Source organism: Neltuma alba, unplaced genomic scaffold, assembly GCF_004799145.2.
Source record: "Neltuma alba isolate B1F8T4 unplaced genomic scaffold, ASM479914v2 tig00002853_pilon, whole genome shotgun sequence".
In the NCBI taxonomy this organism is placed as follows: Eukaryota; Viridiplantae; Streptophyta; class Magnoliopsida; order Fabales; family Fabaceae; genus Neltuma; species Neltuma alba.
The window spans coordinates 1-6535 of NW_021633044.1; the positions used below are offsets into that span (position 1 = coordinate 1).

Consider the following 6535-nt stretch of genomic DNA (forward strand, 5'->3'; position numbering starts at 1 on the left):
TGGGCGAGATGTATTGCCTTGAAGGAGAACTTCCAATCTCGATTGATTCTGTTATCTTGTTCAATCCTTCTAGCAGAATGGTGTCCAGTGCTTCGCTTGCTCACAGTGCATTTCTGAGGTTTTCAACTTCCCTTCATGGGGAAGTATCATCATCCTCATCGAGCTGTATGGGAACTTCTCTCAACTTCTCACGCTCTTCTTTCTCTGGTTCGTTCACTTTTTCAACTCCAAGTCACATTCTTTTTCAGATTTTTTGCGCAGTGAATTCAATTCAGAGTTTGTTTGGATTCTGTTTTTGGGGAGGTTTTGGAATTCTTTCTTTTCTTGTTCACGTCTTCTGATGGTTCAATAGAGGATATCTATTTGATGGTTTTCTTTGTTTCCAGGAAACCAGTCACCTTCTAAAAGGCAGCTTGCGATTTTCTCCAAGAGGCTGTCGGGATTGCAGGAGGCAATGAGAATCAAAAGGTACAATTTCGGCAAAGCCTTACTCTGTCTGTAGCTGATTGAACTTGCGTGTTCACTTTATATATCCAAATGTCTGATGTTGAAGTGTTTATTAAGTTGGTATGTCAGACTTTCGTTCTTAATGCAGTTTTCTCATCTGTTTATGAGATGTAATTCTTTTATGAAATATGCTCCATGGAATTTGACGAAAAGAATTGGGTGGGTGGGTGGCTGGAGGGGGTGAAGTTTTGGGACAATTATAACTGTTTTTTAAAATTTCTTTGCATACAAAGGGATTGAATGGATTTCTATGATATATATAAAAAGCAAGCTCTCAGTCGACATTTCATTTGATGTGACGACTGTGATTTTCGTTTTTTTTTTTTTTGACTTGATAACATTCCACGGCGTGTCTTGCATAGAAATAGAGCATGTGGGAAACCTCACTTTCAACAATCCATTTTCCCCACGCTGTTTTTTTCATCTTACATGTTTTTGTCACAGCAAATCTAGAAATGTAAGGTGAAAATAAGAAGTTTATTGCATGCTCCTCTTAAAAAAAAAAAAAAGAACTTTTGCGATTGTTTGTTTGTTTTCAATATCTGAATAAAGGTATATAAAAGAAAAAACATTCCAGTGATGTTTTTTTGTAGCTTCCAACTCCTTGTATGTTATGTCTAGAGAACGTGAACTCGGTGTTACAAAGCCTAGAAGAAGGCCTCCACTAAGGCGTGGAAAATTATCACCACGTTTGTCTGTCCCTGATCACATTCCAAGGCCTCCTTATGTAGGTTCGGATATACTGCCTGAAATCTCCAGTGAGTATCAAATTCATGATTCTGAAGGCATTGCTTGCATGAGGGCTGCATGTGAGCTTGCCGCTCGTGTCCTAAACCATGCAGGAACTCTCGTTAGGGTAGGATTTTATCATTCAAACATTTGTTATAAATCATGCATTTATCTGAGATTCAATTTCTCCTTCATGTCAGAGTTCATTTCATTACTGCTCCAATTATTTCTGTATATTATAGGATTAGGACTTATGGACAGCTACACAATCTGTGATGTGATATTATGTGCCTGTGTGCATATTAATGATTATATTTCACATATTGGCGTACCCTTCCATCATCATAATTACCATGATGTCTTGACAGCATGTACTTCAAAAAAATTTTCAGCTTCTTATAAAAGAACTTGATATTACATGCCTCCAGATATCTTGGCGTAGCCTCCACTTGACTTTGGGTTTTTTGGGGGAAGTGTGAAAGATTTTTCTCTTCCCAGCCATAGAATAGTCTGATGGCCTTTATTGGACTGTAAATTATGTCAGTTATTTTGATCCGTTAGATAAGCATTTAGCTGCCGTGCATGGGTGAGAACTTACAACCGAGAACATTAGGAAGTTTATTTCCATCACGCTGATTGAGTGTCCCTTTTTAAGGACAAATTGGCATCTTCTCTCTCTCTCCCTGGTCCCTCCCCCCCCCCCCCCTTTTCATGATGCTATTCTATCCTTCCTTATCAACTACTTCACAATTCACAGTACGCTCATCTTTGTGTCTGACATCTATTTGGTTTATATTGTCAGCCTTCTGTGACCACAGATGAAATTGATAAAGCAGTCCATCAGATGATAATAGATGCCGGTGCTTATCCCTCACCTCTTGGCTATGGTGGATTTCCAAAAAGTGTGTGTACGTCAGTTAATGAGTGCATGTGCCATGGAATTCCTGATTCTCGGCAGCTACAGGTTTTGAAGGACTGAATTATCGTATGGTTTATCCTCATTATGCAAATAACTCATGGCTGATGAGTGATAGCAATGATCTCTTTTGCAGAATGGTGACATTATTAACATAGATGTGACAGTCTACCTGAATGTATGCTCCTCTATTCTTAATGATAAATATATTTTGGTTTACTTGAACACTGCTTTTATCCCTATCTGAAATTTCTTCAATCAATTGCAACGCAAAACTGGGTTTTGCTATCTACTTTATTTCCTGGATATCTAATAGATTCCTTTGCTTGTTTGTCAACTTACTTCATCCCTGTAAGTTGGGGGAGTGCTTTATTATTCATTTGTTAAGTTTCAAAAATGTAAATCTTCTCCGATGTCATTTTTTTTTTTCACTGGCTTTGACGCTTGAGATTTCATTTTATCTGGTGCCAGAAGTTGATTAACCACTTTGTGGTTAATTAGTGAATCAATTCCCAATGCAATTAATATAATCAGTATTTGAACATGAGTTTAGGTAGATATAATTTGAACCGATGTTTAAGCTTTCCTTTCCTATGAGTTTTCCTATTAATAAAGAAAAATTGAAAGGAAACCAAAGTGTACAAGTATAATGATCTGTGCATATCTGAGAAATATCCATATAGTTTCTGTTATATCTTCTGTAAAACTAGCTGGATTATGCATGTGTGCTTGGAACATATTTCATCTCAGAGAATCAAATCATACCAGCTACTTATGCGTGTTTAATTTCCTGGTTTCTAAATGGGACTGTCGGCCTTTATTTATGGTTCTCTTTATTTTATCTCCTTTGTTCAAAGTTCAAACACGTTAGCCATGGTTTATTTGTGCCAGTTATTGTATTGTTTATTATCATGCAAGCTATACATATTCTCTTCTTTTCTCCATATGATGCTTTCAAAGATTGAATAATGTTAAAAGTTGCATCATACTGCTGACTATCATGATGTGTTACCTAGAGGGTCATTAATTATGATTCATTTGGTTGCTATAGTTGACGCCAAGTAATCCATCTTTCCCCATTTTATATGCTGTCATAGGGATATCATGGAGACACATCAAAGACATTTTTTTTGGGGAAGTCAGTGAAGCAATGAAAAGCCTTGTTAAGGTGAGTGATTGGTTGCTGATATTTACGGAGAAAAATAAATTTTGCCAGTATAACCTATTGTATATTGAAAGCATATTACTTTCTTCATGTATTTTTTTTTGTTATCTTACATGTTGATTCCCCAGTTAATAATGCCTCGTATGGAAACATTTAGTATATGAATTGGTCGTATCATTTGATCTGATGGTTGCAGGTAACTGAAGAGTGCCTGGAGATGGGAATAGCTGTTTGCAAGGATGGTGCAAGTTTTAATCAAATTGGAAAGAGAATCAGGTACAGTTTGTCAAAATCTTATGCGGAAATGATAGAATCGGGGTTTATAAAGAGAAATTCTGTTCAAAATAATGGTGCCGGCATCTGAAAACACTAATAACTTCAATTGACCAAAGAGAAGATCCAAATACATTTTCACTAGAATTCCACAAGACATTCTCTAACTGGATTCCTTATCCTTTTTAATTTTATGACTAAAATTTGGAATAAATAAAATACACAACATAAACTGACACGATAACTGATCCTAGACTTGAGCGTAGTGGCATACATGCATCCTACAATCTGTTTTGACTTGTTCAGCATCCTCTCCACCATCTTCCATCATTGTGTTGATCATGTGATGGTACAGACTCTAGCTTGGTAGGGTACATGCATCCTACAAACTGCTATCATGGGCAGTTACTGAACCTCTTTCGGTTTGACTTTTTCTGCATCCTCTCCACTATCTTCCATCGCTGAATTCATCACATGACGTACCTTATTAGAAAATAAGCCTAAAAGTTTGTAGAAGCATAGATGTTATATTTTGATCCAGCATGCACTTGAAATTTTGCTTTTTCCTTTGAAGCTTCGCTAAATATAACTGAAGGATTATATCAAAAAGAAAATAGCATGGGACAAAAGGGGAAACTAGATTTTTTTCCTATAAACTGAGATCTTTTTTCGAAATTGGCACATGAACTACAAAACACCATGCAACATAACACTTGCTAATATTTAAGTTTAAAATGTAAAATAAAAACCTCATGGAATATCAAACACCAAACACAACATCAAGGGAGTTATTTGTGATTCAAGATCATGTGACAAAAAAACTAGAAATGATAAATTTATGGCATAAGGACACAGTTAATTGCACAGAGTAGAAGACTGTGTCTATTTTGGGCGATTAATTCTCTTTTCTAGCCATCTATATTGATTTCGTACGATTGAGAGTATGATCAAGGACATGAAAGCAATTTGACTGGAAAACGTGAAGATTTTATTAGCTAGCTAAGATATGCTTAAAAGAATAATAGATACCTAAACAGACACTCATATGGTTCTCTATACATATATGTTTAAAGTCGCTATTGGGGCTGAAAATATCCAGATAATATGAAACTATCCACGAAATTGCCCAAGAAAATTATGGATTTACTGAGCGTTTTAGTTTTACACTTCTAAATTTAAATGTTTTAGTGAAACTTAAACGAATTTTGCTATAAAGACGGTTTTAATATAAATAAAAGCCATTTTATTGAAGTGGAAGCATTGATGTGTATTTTGAATGAAGATTTCGAAAATAATGTATATGATATCAGGAGTTTGTACATTTATTTATAGAGTCGCAGTCTTTGACATCCTTTCTATGTAACTCTATAGATTTTAATTTTTTCCCCCTTGTGAGATGTTATTACAGCGAACATGCTGAAAAGTATGGCTTTGGTGTAGTGGAACGTTTTGTTGGGCATGGTGTGGGAGCAGTGTTTCATTCGGAGCCAATAATCCTACATCACCGTAAGTGATCTTTTAAATTTGACATTTTCCTCATTGCATTTACTGTATCAGAAGCTAATGTTGGCTCCATCATTTATATATTCGGGGAACCTAGTTGCATGTTAGTGCTAAATTTTCAACTTCAGGCGGGAAAATTTTCCTGTTTTTATACAGAGTGCCAGGTCATTCACTTCAAAAAAATTTTGTTGATTATTACAAATGAGACTAGTAAAACGGTGCTTGTGCTTACTGATTCTTATCCTCTTTTCAAGTCGGTGCTAGAATCTCATGAAAACCCAAAAAAAAAAAAAAAAAAAACCAAAAAGCCCTGTATATTGCTTCCCTTTGAGGTGTGATGACCGGTTATATATTATAGAGTCTTGTTTAATGCTTGACAGGTAATGACAATCCTGGTGTCATGGTAGAAGGTCAAACATTTACAATCGGTAAAGTTTATACAGACTGCTTCTCTCTAATGGTCAAGCTGGGTGTCAAGTCTTTGAATTTTACTTTTTTACCCTTAAAGTTCAACATCAAATGCTGAACCCATTCTTACAATGGGAAGCACCGAGTGCATTTCATGGCCAGACAACTGGACAGCCGTAACAAAAGACGGAAGTCCCGCTGCACAGTTTGAGCATACCATTTTGATAACTCGCACCGGAGCTGAAATTTTGACAACATGTTGATGAGGTAACTTCTACTTTTTTTGCACAAAGATCAGGTCACTTCTAAAGTCTTAAAATTATGCATCTTTGCAAGTTGTAAAATTTGTGTGTTCTTCACTCTACCACTGGAGAAATTTACATGGAATTTATGCACATGCAGGTGAAATGCCCCTTGAGAACCTCAAGGTCACTATCCCTACAGAATCCCAATGTTGAGGGCACTCACAGTGGAGATGTGACATGGAGATAGAGAGATTCAATGGTAAGCCTTTTATAAAAATTTTTTACGTCTACACTTCACACGTAAAGTCAGTGCAAAGAATTAATAAAAACTCATTACAATAGATTTATCAGTGGATTCTGTCTCTCAGAAGTCCGCATTTATGAGTAATTGACTTTTTTTTGTTTTGGCTATAGAGTTATTTGACTTTCTGTACCCATCTTAGGTGCAAAGACAACTGTAGAGTTTCTGCTACACACCAAGTCAAAGCTATTAGCATAAAGCATTAAAGCTTTCAGTTGGACCTGCCTCAAAAAAATTGTGGAATTGTAAAACAATGCAGGCATGAACTATGTATAGGGATTGTCTAATTTCGTATTTGGAGGTCCTTGGAAGTCTTCTTAAGATGAGAATTTTAAAAGATTTCTGGATATAGGCCACAGGAACAGTAGACGAAGCTGAGCAGGATGTGCTTTTTCCAGTAACGTTAATCTCAGTTCGTTGACGAAAATGAATTTTCGAACCAGTGCACAACTCAATCATAATTATAGCATATTGTTGACGAATGTTAA

The 6535-nt window shown here is 36.0% G+C and overlaps 1 pseudogene; it reads left to right on the forward strand.

The window, feature by feature from the left end:
- The first annotated feature begins 47 nt into the window (after positions 1–47).
- LOC114739486 (methionine aminopeptidase 1B, chloroplastic-like) lies at positions 48–6535 on the forward strand (annotated as a pseudogene).